General features: G+C 38.0%; 2 long non-coding RNA genes and 1 pseudogene across 2 annotated transcripts; 1 reads left to right on the forward strand and 2 right to left on the reverse strand.

Moving 5' to 3' along the window:
• Positions 1-1,467: 1,467 nt before the first annotated feature.
• On the reverse strand, positions 1,468-6,283 carry LOC131314576 (pentatricopeptide repeat-containing protein At5g04780, mitochondrial-like; annotated as a pseudogene).
• A 937-nt stretch (positions 6,284-7,220) lies between these two features.
• Positions 7,221-9,698, forward strand: LOC131314588 (uncharacterized). The gene is made up of 2 exons (XR_009196454.1): positions 7,221-7,632; positions 9,283-9,698. It is a non-coding gene; the product is annotated as an uncharacterized LOC131314588 (long non-coding RNA).
• Positions 9,699-12,084: 2,386 nt separating this feature from the next.
• LOC131314587 (uncharacterized) lies at positions 12,085-14,314 on the reverse strand. Its single transcript, XR_009196453.1, has 2 exons — positions 14,062-14,314; positions 12,085-12,447 (listed from the first exon to the last, which is right to left on the reverse strand). It is a non-coding gene; the product is annotated as an uncharacterized LOC131314587 (long non-coding RNA).
• Positions 14,315-15,675: the final 1,361 nt, after the last annotated feature.

The raw sequence follows: 15,675 nt of genomic DNA on the forward strand, positions 1-15,675 counted from the left end.
AATTTTGGATTTTACTCGGCATCAAAACAAAGCCTACGGTCAATTTAATAAAACGATGGGCCAAAGTTCGTGATGGATAACCAGGGCGAGAAGTACCTAATCCAATTCCTATATGATGACCAACATGTGGGCTTGGGCTTGCAATGAAGGGAAGTCGGCTGGGAATAATAATAGGAAAAGAAAATAGGTTTTCTTATTGATGGCTACATAAGCTTATAAAAAGGAGACGCACGGTAGGGAATTTTGGGGAGACACGCATTACAGCGGAAAAAGAAAGAAAGGCTGCCGCTTCTTGCCGAAAGCAGAGAAAACTTGCTACGGGAAAACCATCTCACAGTTTCATGTTTACTGTCAGCCGAGCTTCAATGAATACCATTCCGATGTTCGGCTAAACTCGTTTCTAGGGTATAGATGAAACTCGATCTCTGAGTAATAATGTTTATATTTTGATTTAGTATTTTATTATTCGAATCGTGGTTGTATGACTTGAGGATTTATTTGCGGTATTAATTTTCTCTATCAAATCTTGTGTATGATTTTCTAGATTTTCATGCACGTTCATACAACAGTTCTTTATTGTTTTGTGATAGCTGAATAAGATGGGTTATGCTCCGTAAGACGCGTCGTGCTATTAGACGATCCGTGCCATAGAGACGGATCGTACTAGTAAGACGGTTCGTGCTAGGCGGCGATACCCCATGCTATTTGGTGATTCATAGAAATCTTTTGACGATACCGTGAGGGCCTGCGAACCCTAACGATATCTAGATTGATTCGAATAATAGACCTTTATCATCATATAGAGATTGTTACAACGGGTCGAGTGGATTCGAAACCCTAGATCTTTTCTCTCATAAACTTTCATTATTTCTTAATTGTTTTAATTTAATTCAGCTTTTAATATTTTCGAAATCCAACAATCAAACCCCTTTTTCCGAATTAAGTTAGAAATTAGTTAGAACAATTCCAATTCAGCCTTCGTAATCCCTGAGGACGATACTCGAAGTACTTACCGCTATCTTTTAGATAGTAGTAATTATTCTGTTTTATTAATTATTTTTGATACGGAAACGACACGATCATTATGCCTGTTGAACAATTCGGCTTATACCATCTGTTGCTCCAGAAAGCATTTTATGGTCTTAATAAAAGGAGGTAGAGTGAAAAAACCCTCCTTTCCACCCCGACATATGTAGCCAACTCCAGCTTCCCGTCGCGCAGAATAAGGGTCCTCTCAAAACAAATAACTATAGAAAAAGTCTATCCAAGGGACGGAGAGGAGGCTTTCCAGGAGGAGGTACGAGTGTCTTATCCAGGAAAGAACTTTTGGTGGATTTGATCTGATTTAAAAGCTTAATCCAAACAGCAAGCAGTTTGTCATAAAAGCAGGAGGCCATTTTGGACATCAAACTCTAATGATAAAGAATGAGCATGAAATTCTTGCCATCTCAGATTTGGACCAGACCATTGGTAGACAAGTTCTTTGTCATTTTCATCAAAGATTGCAGCATGGAAAATCCAGCTCTGCTCACACGCCATGGTGACTTTAAACCCAACCTTTAGCTTATGGACCTCACGGAAGGTATCCCAGCCTTTGCCAAACTTGAAATTAACAATCTCAACTGGCGAAGCCCTAGATCCATGCCTAAGCAGAATCCATGTGCTTGCATCATTAGCAGGAAAGCAGTGACGAAGACCCCTTGGTAATCTCTGCGAATGACAGCACAGCAATCATTTTGTAACATGCAACATGGTATATTCTACAAAGAGGAATATAAGAACCTAAACCAAGGGGAGCACAAACGTCAGTAGAATCAGCTGGACCAACATACTTCAAGTGCCATGCGCTACTCACACATACACAAATATGCTATGAGAACAAGAGCAACAATACTTGGGAAGTCACAGCAACATTAGATAGCAGCAAAACGAAGAACGCAGTGGATATTGTTAATAATGACATGCAATATAACGAAGCCAACCTATACCTTCTTCGCTGAACCAAAGGAACGAATGGTATACAACATCCTGTAACCATGCCAGGAATTGTCAAAAGTAGACAGTTTGTCATCGAACAATATATAACCGCAAGCGAATAATGTTTTATTATTTAAAGTTGCAATCAGAAGCCACCCCCGCAGAACGAAAGTTATTTCCATAGGGGAATCATTAACCAAACTCGAGAAGGGAAGTTGTTGAGCGTGCAGGAAATAGAGCCATAAGACGAACAAGTAACTCACAGGAATTGTCAAAAGTAGACAGCTTGTCATCGAACAATATATAACCGCAAGCGAATAATTTTTTTTATTTAAAATTGCAATCAGAAGCCACCCCTGTAGAACGGAAGTTATTTCCACAGGGGAATCATTAACCAAACTCGAGAAGGGAAGTTGTTGCGGTAAAATTTTGTTTCCCCTATTTTGCAGAGACAACCGAACAGACGTGGGGTAAGGCACAGAGAAACTGCAGAAGGAGAAGCAACGTAAGGCACACTACCAGCCTCTTTGGATGGTGAGAAAGGGTGAGATAAGAAAGGGGAGCCCTTTCTCACAAAATCTCACTATTTTTGGCGAGATTGGGTGAGAAAGGGGAGGAGCCAATCAAAATATTTTATTTTGTACTTTTCTCTACATTTCTCACCAAGTCAATCCAAATGAGTGATTTGGCTAGAAATCAAAACCCTTTCTTTTCTTTTCTCTTGAAATCACTCCATCCAAAGGGGCTGATAGGATAGGATATTGTGATTCGCATTTTTTGCCCAAAATGGATTTGTTTTGATATGCATTGTGTGCCAAATATGGTTCAAAGGAGCATTCTGTATCAGTGCCAGGTGAAAGGCTTTGGTGAAAGAAATCTGGCATAGGTGAACTCTACGTTAAAATCTAACCGGATATGCTACGCAGCCAATTATCAATTTCTGGATGAAAGGCACATAAAAAAATATTTGAGAGAGAGAGAGAGAGAGAGAGAGAGAGAGAGAAAGAGAAAGAGAGAGAGAGTCATGAACATCAAATTGACTACTTGAAACGTAACTGGAGACTGGAGTAGTAGCCAATGTATGAAAGGAACAACCCAAATATTCTGGTGAAACTAGTGTATATCTTCCGTTACCTCACTTGACTACAACAATCGAGAACAGGTGCTCATAAGGTATGATAGCAGAAGCTGCAGAACAACATTTCCGATAGCGATACTATGGTGGTATATACACTCAAACAATCACCGAGTCACTGACTTCATTAATTTACATTCGAGTCAGAAGACCGTGACACTGCAATCTTCCGGAACATAGAGCTTTCTTCCCTTGTCCCAGGCTGGACTCAATGGTCCTTCCGTGCTTTAACAAAGTCCGAAATCTTGCAGTTTTCTCATCATTGGAAGCATCCACAAATACCGACATCCAAAACCCAGAAAACTTACAAGTGCTCCTCATACCTTACCAGTAATCCTTGCACGAGCAATGTCCATTAACAAAATGATGGAAACGGCTACAATCCCTAAGCACTATTTCCCTCCCAACAAGTTTAGAGACATATTTGCAAAATTCATGGCAATCCCCACAAACTCTTAGGTTCTTGGCGATCGAGATTGGAGTCCCACCACTTGCACTTATCAGTCCAAATGCAACAGCAAGCTTCTCACTGTGGCTAAAAAGCCTCTTAATTTTCTCCTCATCTTCTTCTTCATGTAAAACCCAACGAAGATCAGGAACATATCCAACTTTTTTAATACATGATAATAAAGAACCCAATTCCACATGAATTTTGTTTGACTGAGGGTGTGATTTGTCTCCAGCAGTAAAAGAGTGGACTGTACTTCTAACAATGATCCAACTTTTTCCAGGAGGTTTCTTTAAACCATTCTCTTCAATCTGCATTCTCAATTTGCTGACCTCTGACCAAAGACCTGCTGCAGCATTGATATTAGAAAGCAAAACATAATTTCCTGCATTTGTTGGTTCTAATTCAATGAGCTTTTCAAAAACCATTTTTGCTAGTTTGGTTTCAGAATAAACTCGACAAGCACTGAGCAAAGCCCTCCAAACAGATGCATCTGGTGGAATAGGCATTGAACTTATGAACTCTCTGGCTTCACTCAAACACCCTGCACGACCAAGAAGATCAACCACACAACCATAGTGAGCAAGCTCAGGGGTTATGCAGAAATCCTGAACCATGGAGTCGAAAAGCTGCAAGCCTTTTGGCACCAAACCAGAATGGCTGCAAGCAGATAAAGCAGATACAAAAGTTATCCCCTTTGGTTCCATACCATCTTCTAACATTTCCGAGAATGCAAGCATAGCCTCATACCCCCTTCCATGCATACCATAGCCATCAATCATGGCATTCCAGGAGACAACATTTTTCCTTGGTAAGTCATTGAAAATCCTTTCACTATACTGGATACTACCACATCTTGCGTACATAGATAAAAAAGCATTTGCAAGCGATAAATCAAAACCCAACGAAGAATTCCTCCGGATTGTGTAGGCATGTAAGCATTTGCCTTCGGGAAGATTGACCATGTAAGTGCACGATGAGAGAACATTTATGATGGTGACTAAGTTGGGGTCTACTTGTGTGATCATACGACGGAAAAGTAAAAGGGCTTTGTGGGGTTGATTATTTTCACATAACTGGCGATAAAAGAATTCCACGAGATCAAATCTTTGTCAGGAAAGCTCTCAAATAAGTTCAGAGCTGTTAATTCATTGTTGCAGTTCATATACATCTCTGTGAGCGCCGAGTTCAGTGATGGGTTTATTTCAATATCGTGCTTTATTACATAACAATGGATAGACCTGCCAATGTTTAAAAAGGATTCATCATCACAAGCAGCAATAATAGAAATTATTGTGTGAGTGTTAGGATTGATGTCACATTGTTGCATCATCCCAAAGACTTCCCACGCTTGACCCCTAAGCCCATTACGGGCCAATGCCAAGATCAAAGTGTTCCATGAGACTACATCTGAATCCTCAACGTCATCAAAAACCTGAAAGGCATCTTGAATGGAATTTTGCTTTGCATACATACCTAAAAGTGCATTGCCAATACATTTGTTATTCTCAATTGCACTTTTAAGTACATGACCATGTAGGCTTCTCCCATTTCTCAAACCAATATCTAAGTCCTCAAAGGAAGACAACAAAATGGCAATAGTACGTTCATCTTCCAGGATGCCTTCCAATCGCATTTGAATAAACAAAGCCATTGCTTTTTCGAGGGAGCCGATTTCAGCATACAAACACAACATAGAATTCCACAAAGCAATATCTTTAGTGGGGGCGGATTCAAATAGCTCAAGTGAAGAACCCAAACTTCCATTCTTACCGTACATGTTCAACAACGCATTTACTATGAATAAATCGTTGATAAAGCCATATTTAATTGCCAATTGATGGACTTGCATCCCAAGTTCAAGAGACCCAACTTCTGAACAGGCCTGTATGACCATCAACATTGTAACAAAATCACACCTAAACCCATCCATTACCATCCGCTCAAAAAGCTCCAACGCTCTCCAGGACTCCCCTGCATCAAAATACACAGAAATCATTGCATTCCAACTCACAACATTCCTCAAATCCATCATTTCAAACAAATCACGGGCAACCTTCACATCGAACCTCGAGTAGAAACCAACCAAAGCAGTACCCACATGAGCATTCCAATCAAAAAATCCATTCCTCAAACAATACCCATGTGCCTCTTTCCCACACATCAAATCTCCAAGCTCCCCAAACGCTGAAACCAATGCCACCACCGTAACAGAGTTGGGTCTCACCTTCTCCATCTCCATCTCTCTAACCAACCTGACCCCCTCCTCATAACACCCACATCCAACAAACCCACAAACCATAGCATTCCAACACACCAAATCTTTCTCAGTAATTTCATCAAACACGTAACGGGCATCATCAATCAGCCCACATTTGCAGTAAAAATCAACAAGAGCAGTCTGAACCCTAACATCATTAACAAAGTCTGTGTCCCGTATCTCATTATGTATCTTTTTCCCTTTTTCAATGGCTTGTAGCTTTCCACAGGCCTTGAGGACGAGGGGCAACATGGTACTATCGGCATAAATGCCCTGTGCTTCCATTTGGGTGTAGGTTTTAAGTATTGCTTGGTCATCTTTGAGTTTGGTGTGGTGTTTGATAATTGAATTCCAGCGTTTGAAGTCTTGGGTTGGGCTTTGTTTGGGTAGGAGTGCAAGTTTTTGGAGGTTGAGTGTTGGAGATGCCTCCATTGATAGAGGGTGTTTAACCGTTGGCTGGAGTATGGAAGATGAGATGAGGTCATGCTATGGATGGATGGATGGATGAATGCGGATCTAAAAGTACAAGTTAATGGATCCGGTTTAAAGTTCATTTCAGATCCGATTCAAAACAAACCACCGCCATTTTGAAAAAAGAAAGAGTTTTTATATATTTTTCTCTCTCAATCTATCGCTTTTTTTTTTTTTACTTCGTTCTTAAACTAAAAAAATTAGGAGTTATTTCATCCTTAAACTATTATGTATAATCTTACCTATTTAGCCCAAAAAGTGCAATTTGGACTCATTAAGAGCATCTCCGGTGGAATAGCTAAATTTGAATGGCTGGATGGAAGTTTTTTGTAAAAATATGACCCAATTATAGAGTAATAAGTGGTCATTAGTTTATTGAGTGGATGGTGTCCACAATGAACTACTTAATTTTGTTCTATATAACCAAAAAAAAAGAAGAAGAAAGAATTAGTAACAGTAGAAAATAATTTTTTTATTCTAAAAATTGGGCCCACAATATTTAATGAGTGCATTACTAAGTGGCAAAATTTGTAGGATGAGTTATTGAGTGATAGGCTAATAATCTAACTTATCTAGTCCATTATAGCTTGTTTTTGCACACTCACTAGGTAAATTTTTAGCTATTCACATTATTGAGTATTTTATAGGGTCCATTGGAGATACTCTAAAGGACTAATTAGACATATTAAATGACTCACTAAAGCACTAATTAGTTCACTAAATGGGTGAAATTTGGATAGTTTATTGACGAAATAAGTGATTTTGGTAATTTAAGAACGAAATAGAAAAAAGAGTAATAGTTTGAGAGAAAACTCAAAAAAACAAAAAAATAGGGTACAACCACACCTAAATACTCTATTACTACTTTTTTGTGTTAAAAAAAAAAATAGTGGTAGCGGTAGATAAATAATTATTGGGAAAATTACCAGCAGGCGGTCTTGACAGGGAATAATCACCAGTTTGATGGTGTGAAGTTTCGAAATTACCAAGACATGGCACCAGCAAACAATATTACCCATACATGGTAAGAGGTAAGAAGCATGATGACACTGGACAAAATTGCCCTTTCATAAAAACAACACCCTTCGTCCCAATCTTCCCCTTTTTCCTTGTATCTATTTTTTCTCTTTGCCATTATCCTGAGATACACGACTCTTTCTGGGGTTTGGTCCGGTGTCTCACCAAATTTCTTCCCCAAATCTCAAATTAACCAAGGGATCTTGGAGCATTCTTCTCCTAGAGTCGAGTTCTAGCCTTTGATTGCGTTGGAAAGCTCAGAGGAGGTGTTTTCGGGAGAGGTTTTGCCTGGAGATTCTTGGGGTTTTAATTTCAACCTTCGAGGTAGGGATCTCCTGACTTCTTTACATCTTTAAGTGTTAGTTTGATGTACAAGAATCAAGTTTGATCATTTATTTTGAGTCTTGAATGAATCTGGTATATGCTGAAAATTTCGTGGGTTCTGGAAATCTGTCTTTTGGGAGCCCTTCTGCCAGGAATCAATTTTTGGTGTCTTCATAACAGTTAAATTACGTTTCAATACAAAGATTTCGGTACCAAGATCATGAAAAACCGATAATCACACAATTAGTTATGAATTTTTGAATACCGGCTGTTTCCCGGATGCGCGAATCTGTGTGTGGCCGTCTTCTTTTAATTTTCTGGGCATGATGAACATTTTGGGTGGCTTTGGGTCTTTTACAGGAGCTGCACATTTAAGTTAAGAAGGGATTGGCGTTGGAATCAAGTGATTTGGTTAAGTATACAATTTTTGGTGAATTTCTAAAGCAGTGTTGGTCGACTAGGGCGAAAATGGTTGCGAATCTGTTTTTCCTTTGATTGTTGGGTTAATCTCCTCTCGTTTCTGAACCTGGAATTTTTACTGAGCGTAGGACTTGTAGTCGTGCAACTTTTGGCATTGGTTCCAATATTTTTGGGTTTAAGATGAAAGAGTTATGATTTTTCAATCAAATTTACTCGTTCCCGTCCTTAAATTCACGTTGTTTAATTGGATATAGTCTAATGTGGATGATTAACTTTGCCAATTTGACATGTAGGGATTTCTCTCCTCCTTTGTATGTTTATGAGTTGGTTTGATGTGTTTAAGAATGTTTAAACGTCGGTATTTGCTGTTGGGAGAAATCTGTCGAAACTAGAAATCATACGCTGAAACACAAGTCCTACCAGTAGGAGTTTTGGCCCTACCGGTAGAAATGCTGTCCAGTAGTGTCTATTTTTGTGAAATTCTGGTCTTTTACTGGTAGGAGGTTGTGTCCTACTGGTAGGGAATGAATAATCTGCTTTATTTTAAAACTTTGGACGATCATCACTTTATCATCCGGAATCCGTTTGGTGCATATTATATATTGAAGTTGATGTATGGAAAATCTACTTTCTAATGGTGGTAGTCTTATAATCAAACTCTAAACCTATAAGAAGTTATAGTTAAAGTACGGTAGGTTGGTTGTTAGAATCCATACCGATTTTGGAGGTTATGTCGTATTTGGATATTACGGGTGATTTGGTACACTCCTAAGTGTTCGAGGTAGAAACATTATATGCATTGGGCATTCTTTGCCCTTAGAATTATTTGAGTGAGACACGAATGTTCCTAGGTGCGTTTAACTATTTTTTGGGGTTGTAGATAGAGTAGTTAGTAATACATGACTCCCTTGGATTTTTTTTAGAATATTGCTTTACCATATTTGCTGATATGGCTTTGCAAGCTGATTTGATAGGTTTGATCATGCAGCGAACCCCAATGTTTGTGTTGGCTTAGGTTGAATTACTTTGTTCTCAAATTGATCAATAGCGAAAGAAACATTCTATCGTGTCATGGTTTCATTTAACTGCTGCATGTGCTGCTCAATTGTGAAAATCAATTGGTCTTGGATGTCTTCATGATCCTATAGATTTACCTTAGGTAAATATGGATCTCATTATATAATAGGATTTGGCCTGACTATGGTATGGATTTTGTGTTGATCATTGCAGTTCCTGTGGCATCCAAGGCCACCATCCTTCTTTAGCCCAGAGAATGAGGAGGAGATCGCCAAGAACTTGAAGAAGTACAACAAGAAGTAAGAAGCGGAGGACCAAGACGTGTCGCTGCTGTTGAGCGAGCAGGACCGTGAGAAGCGGAAGATGTTGAAGGAAGAATGGGAGAGATGGGTTTTGGAGTGGAAGCGATTACACGAAGAAGAGAAATCAGACAGGCAGTGGCTTAGCATGAATCTCTTGCCTTTGTTAAAAGCACGTTGTATTATGGCTATAGCATGAATGGGGTTTTGTTGTTGCATTGTTGGTCAACCTGTTTTCTTTCAAATATTAACGGATGAACAAGAATAAGGGATGTCTTCTCCAATCAAGAGTTAAGGAGCCCATGTTTTATCTTTTTTACTTTCAGAAAATATCCGCATTTTTTTTATTACTTTTCCACCTACCATGGTTTGACCATACACTGTCAGTCTGAACAATACCTGGACATAGAGAGAGATGGTTTAATTACCATACAAAAACAACAACCAATACTTCAATTTTAAAGGGTCTAGTACAAACAAGTAAAGGAAGGCCACATGTTCGAATGTTTAATAGGTGTGGGGGAAAAATATGCTACTGGCATTTGGCATAATCGCAGCCAGAACAAGACCCTATTTATCGAAGCGGTGCTCGAAGCATTGAAGAATCAATTTTCCCAACCAAGCATTGAAGAATCAATGCCCAAACAAACCAATTTCAGCCTGTCCGTTGTTAAATTCAAAACATCATCTATATAATATGACAGGGAGGTTTTTGAATCCCTGAAATTCCTCCTATATTTTGGACCCTACGATCGGTACACATTTTTTCTACGGCTGAGATTAATGGGTAGTACGACTAAAATTATATTTGAAAACCTACTATTAATTCCTTATTGCATTTTTATGGCTGATTGTATTTTAATTCCCACCTTCTATTCATTCCTTTAATTACAGGCTCTAAAGGTAATATTTCCAAATTCCTATCAATCACTGAAAACTTTTCCACCTTCTATTGATTCCTTTAATTACATGTGGAGGCTTTGGTGGTGGAGATCCTTTTGGCTGCTCAGAGACTTATTGCTTGCTTTCTATTGGCGGTATAAACTGCTCTCCCTTTCTTTTTCTCTGTTTTGGTAAAAGTTTAAAAGATGAGATTTTTATCATCTCGGTCTTCAGTTCCATGCTCTTTTCTTGCTGTTAGGGCTAATTTCAAGGCTGGTTTGTGACATTCAGCTTCTAGAAAAGAGAAGGCCGTTGAAACTGGACGCAACTTTTAGAAAAGAGAAGACCAAGACCAAGTCCATATTGTCAAAAGACTACACTCTATGTCTGTGTGGACCACATGTTTATTGTATAAAGAGCAAGCCATATTTTTTGGCAAGTGATAAGTGAAAAGTTAGGTGGTGGTTCTTTCACGACCAGGACCAAGTCTATATTGCTCAAAGACTACATTCTATGTCTGTATGGACCATATGTTTATTGTATAAAGAGCAAGCCATATTTTTTGGCAAGTGATAAGTGAAAAGTTAGGTGGTGGCTCTTTCAAGACCAGGACCAAGTCCATATTGCTCAAAGACTATACTTTATATCTGTATGGACGACATGTTTATTGTATAAAGAGCAAGTCATATTTTTTGGCAAGTGATAAGTGAAAAGTTAAGTAGTGGTTCTTTCAAAACCAGGACCCAGTCCATATTGCCCAAAGACTACATTCTATATCTGTGTGAACCAGATGTTTATTGTATAAAGAGAAAGTCATATTTTTTTGGCAAGTGACAAATGTGAAAAGTTAGGTGGTGGTTCTTTCAAGATTAAGACCAAGTCCATATTGCCAAAAGACTACATTCTTTGTCTATGTGGACCATATATTTCTTGTATAAAGAGCACATCATATTTTTTGGAAAGTGATAAGCATGGAAAGTTAGTTGGTGGTTCTTTCAAGACCAAGACCAAGTTCATATTCCTAAAAGACTACACTTTATGTCTTTGTGGATTATATATTTTTTGTATAAATAGTACGTCATATTTTTTGGCAAGTGGTAAGCATTGAAAGTTAGATGAAGATTGTTTCAAGACCAAGTCCATATTGCTAAAAGACTACATTGTATGTCTTTGTGGACCATATCTTTATTGCATAAAGACCATGTCATATTTTTTTGGCAAGTGATAAGTGTGAAAAGTTATAATTAATAACTTGGTCTTTTATATGCATTTGTTGGGTAATATATCCATCTTTAGTATGGGAGGTATGGATAAAAATAATGAAAATGGTGTTTTGGGTAGTTACATCAACTTCTCCTAAAGTTCGCCAACATTTTATTTATATAAGTGGGAAACAAAATTAAGTGCCAACATCTTGTTTATATAAGTGGGGAACAAAATTAAGCGCCAACACTCTTGCTTCATGATTAGGTGTTTGAAATAGAGTTCCTAGAGTGCTGAATTTGTAATTAGGTGCTGGAAATAGAGTTTTTAGGGTGCTAAAACTGTAATTAGGAGATGGAAATGTTGTGTAGAAGTGCAGGAAACATGGATTCATGCCATGTTCATGTCTGCGTGTCTTCGCCCGTGTCCATGTCTGTGTCGTGTCCTTAAACAATGCCCGTTTCCAAAAGTTAGCAATCAATTGGCTCAGCTGGACACATCACCAGTAGAATTATAGCATCCATATTTAGTTTCCCAATTGGCTTTAGCATATCCACATAATCATAAACAATCCAGCAGCAAAACATAGCCAGACTTGTATCAAAAAAGAAACCAAAGAAAACCAAGAATCAATGGAAAACCAAATCCTTCATCGAATACGTACCCAAACCAACACAACACATACATTACAAAATTTATTTACAAAAATGTTATTTTCTACATATTCATCTCAGTTTTTTGATATTGACAAACGAGATACAAACAGAAACAGTAAAATGCTTGTCTAGAACTCGCCCAAAACACAATATCATCAACCATAGCACTGAAACCCTACTTCAAACTTGTATTCGGTCTAATGCATCATCAAATTTGTGTCAAATTAATGAAAAATCAAATCCTTCATTGACCAAGCTGTTTCCTGACTTTATTGTACTTTCCCTGGATTGACCCCGTACACACTTCTTGCAAAATACCAAGGTCAATGCAAGTAAGCCTGCAATTTGAAGGAGTAAGTATTAGTCGACATCATTCATATATTCTGAGAGCCATGAATGGGTAGTAACTTTGCAAGAACAGAAGCAAACACAAGGAAAAAAACCAACATCACTCTTTTTGACATTCTTTTTACATGTAGAAACTTCTTGTCCTATGCAGGATACAAATGGCTCCCTACATAGGGCTTTCACCATTCCCAATAGAAGTATTGTACTACACACAGGCATATCACATGTATGATGTTAACCAAATTTTAATTCCCATCAATTGGATGCATATTTCCAGTTTAATGTTTCGTCTTGCAAGTGAAATTATTCCATGAGCTATTTCATAAGCACTACACAATGAGCTTCATAGTATTAATAACCCTTCAATGGTTAGTTATTATTCACACTGCAGCTAAGAAGCCCTTTATTCACTAATTTGATGTTATAGGTATGCCGTATGAAAATTATCCCATGTTCAGAGAAAGCAAATTACCAAAAATAAAATTACCAAAATCTTATCCCCTATAAAATTACCAAAAATAAAAAATATTGCACATGTTATAGGTATGCCGTATGAAAATTATCCCATGTTTAGCTTCAATGGGACTATTGGGAGTGACTACCCTGACCTATGTTGCACAGACACTTCGTCAGAGGTCACGTACCGGTGTCAGACTCTGGATACTCTCCGGACACTTGTTCGATAATCATTTCCAAGTGTCCTAGGTTTTTTTATCAATGTTTTCATTTGGCCACTCCGGGGACACTTTAAAATGCTCTGGACACTCTCGGACACTTGGAAAACAAGTCGGGGTTGATAAAAATAAAATTAGGACCTAATTAAAATAGTAGGATCTAATGCTTTTAGTTGAAATACTTTTATAAATGATATGATGATAGTTATAATGTAACATATAATATGGTGATACATATTTACAATTAGAATTTTTTTTTCTTCGTGTGATAGTATACATATACGCTTTTTAAAACATATCCCCTAACGTGTCGAATCCTCCGTTTTTTTAAAATTCGCGTGTCAAAGTGTCAGTGTCGTGTCACGTGCCTGTGTCGGTGCTACATAGACCTTGACTGACTTAGCTAGCGGTACTTCAGGAGCCATTCTTGCAGTCCCAAATAGAGGAGCCATTCTTGCGAATTCAAATCACAACCTTTACGCATTTTTCCCTTCCTTAGAGTCAAAATAAGTAAACATCAGAATCCAAATTAATTAGATCTAGATTTCAACCCTTAATTTTCAGGAGCCAAACAACAAGATGATCTGGGAACTAATAACCAGAAGTCCACAGAAAAAAGAACTGTCGAACAATTTACTTCGAAGATAACAAAACCTTTCTGAAGTCTTAAATAACTAAGTCCGCATGATCCATACATACCTATCATCAAAGAGTTGCTTACAACTACAATTAGAGGACCCGATTATAAAAATTAGGGAACTTACCAAAACAATCTCCCTAATTACAGTGACCCACTAATTTTTTCAAGGATGGATGAACTAATTAAGGTTTACAAATTAAAAACCTTAGAGTTTACTAATTGGGTACATGGATGTATGTATAGCCCACTTATTATCCAATAATTAAAGGTAGGGTGGAAAAAGATCAAACCTGGTGAAGGTAATGGGCAGCAATGGAGGTTGAAGTCATGTACGTGGGTGGTTAGCCGTGAGAGCTGTACGGCGCCGAAACCTGTCGAGGTGGCCACTGTTGGTGGTCCATTAGAGCCTGTCGAGCTCCTCCTTCCCCCCCGGCTCTCTCTCTCTCTCTCTCTCTCTCTCTCTCTCTCTGTTTGAACGAGGCTTGGTGTCGTGAGAATGAGAGGTAAACGATTGGGAGAGAATGGGGGACTAGGGCTTTTTCTCTTGAAATATATATATATATATATATATATATATATATATATATATATATGGGGGTAAAATTGTAAACTCAACTTGTCTCACCATGTGTTGGTCAATACTTTCGGGGATACCATGATGGTGGTAATTTTGATAGTGGAGACCATGAGTTGGTAATATAACTTGGTCTCCTCCACCTGCCGGTAATTTTCCCATAATTATTCTACAACCACACTCAAATACATACATGTGTAGGCTCCACACATAAGAATGTGCAGTGTATGTATTTGGATGTTTAAAATGAGTGTGGTTGTAGAATTATTGGTAGATGGTAGACAAAAAAGTTTTGAATTTTAGATTCTAATTATTACCACCTTATTTTTTTTCAATTATTACTCTCATTTTTCTTTCTATCTCTCCGATCATTGCTCTATTTCCCTATATACTTATTACATATGAATTTAAATTCAAAATCCCAAAACCAAGGGGTTTGAAACAAGTCCAAAATTGAGAGGAGGAGGGAATCGGTATTTAGTTTTGGGGTTTGTCTTTGGGGACGAGAGGAGCGTTTGTGCTCGGTTTTTAAGGGCGCTGCTATTCGCAGCCCTCTATTTACTCCCATAGCCCGTTAAAAATTTTCAATTATACTCGACAGTTAGTTACCGAAATTGAGATATATTTTCAGCGTCCAATTACCGAAATATAATATTTTTTTCAACAGATGTTTACCGAAAATGCATGTTCGGCAGTTGTTTACCGAAAGTTGAACATATTTTCGACATGTAGTTACCGAAATATAATCTTGTTTTCAACAACAATTTACCGAAATGTTATTTATGATTTTCAACAATCATTTACCGAAATTTAGTGGGCTACGGGAGTAAATAGAGGGCTGCGAATAGCGGCGCCCGTTTTTAATTTGAATTAGGGCGCTGCTATTCGCAGCCCTCTATTTACTTCCATAGCCCGTTAAAAATTTCCAATTATACTCGACAGTTAGTTACCGAAATTGAGATATATTTTCAGCGTCCAATTACCGAAATATAATATTTTTTTCAACAGATGTTTACCGAAAATGCATGTTCGGCAGTTGTTTACCGAAAGTTAAACATATTTTCGACATGTAGTTACCGAAATATAATCTTGTTTTTAACAGCAATTTACCGAAATGTTATTTATGATTTTCAACAATCATTTACCGAAATTTAATGGGTTACGAAAGTAAATAGAGGGCTGCGAATAGCGGCGCCCTTAAATTATTCAAATAAGACCAGAAGAGCCAATTAACCGAAGGCTCCCCTCGGAGGAGAGCAGCTTATTCCCACAGTATAATATTATACTCCTGAGATATGTTTTGCTTCGAAACTCCGCATTTCCTCAGGAG

This window comes from Rhododendron vialii, chromosome 13a (assembly GCF_030253575.1).
Source record: "Rhododendron vialii isolate Sample 1 chromosome 13a, ASM3025357v1".
Taxonomy (NCBI): Eukaryota; Viridiplantae; Streptophyta; class Magnoliopsida; order Ericales; family Ericaceae; genus Rhododendron; species Rhododendron vialii.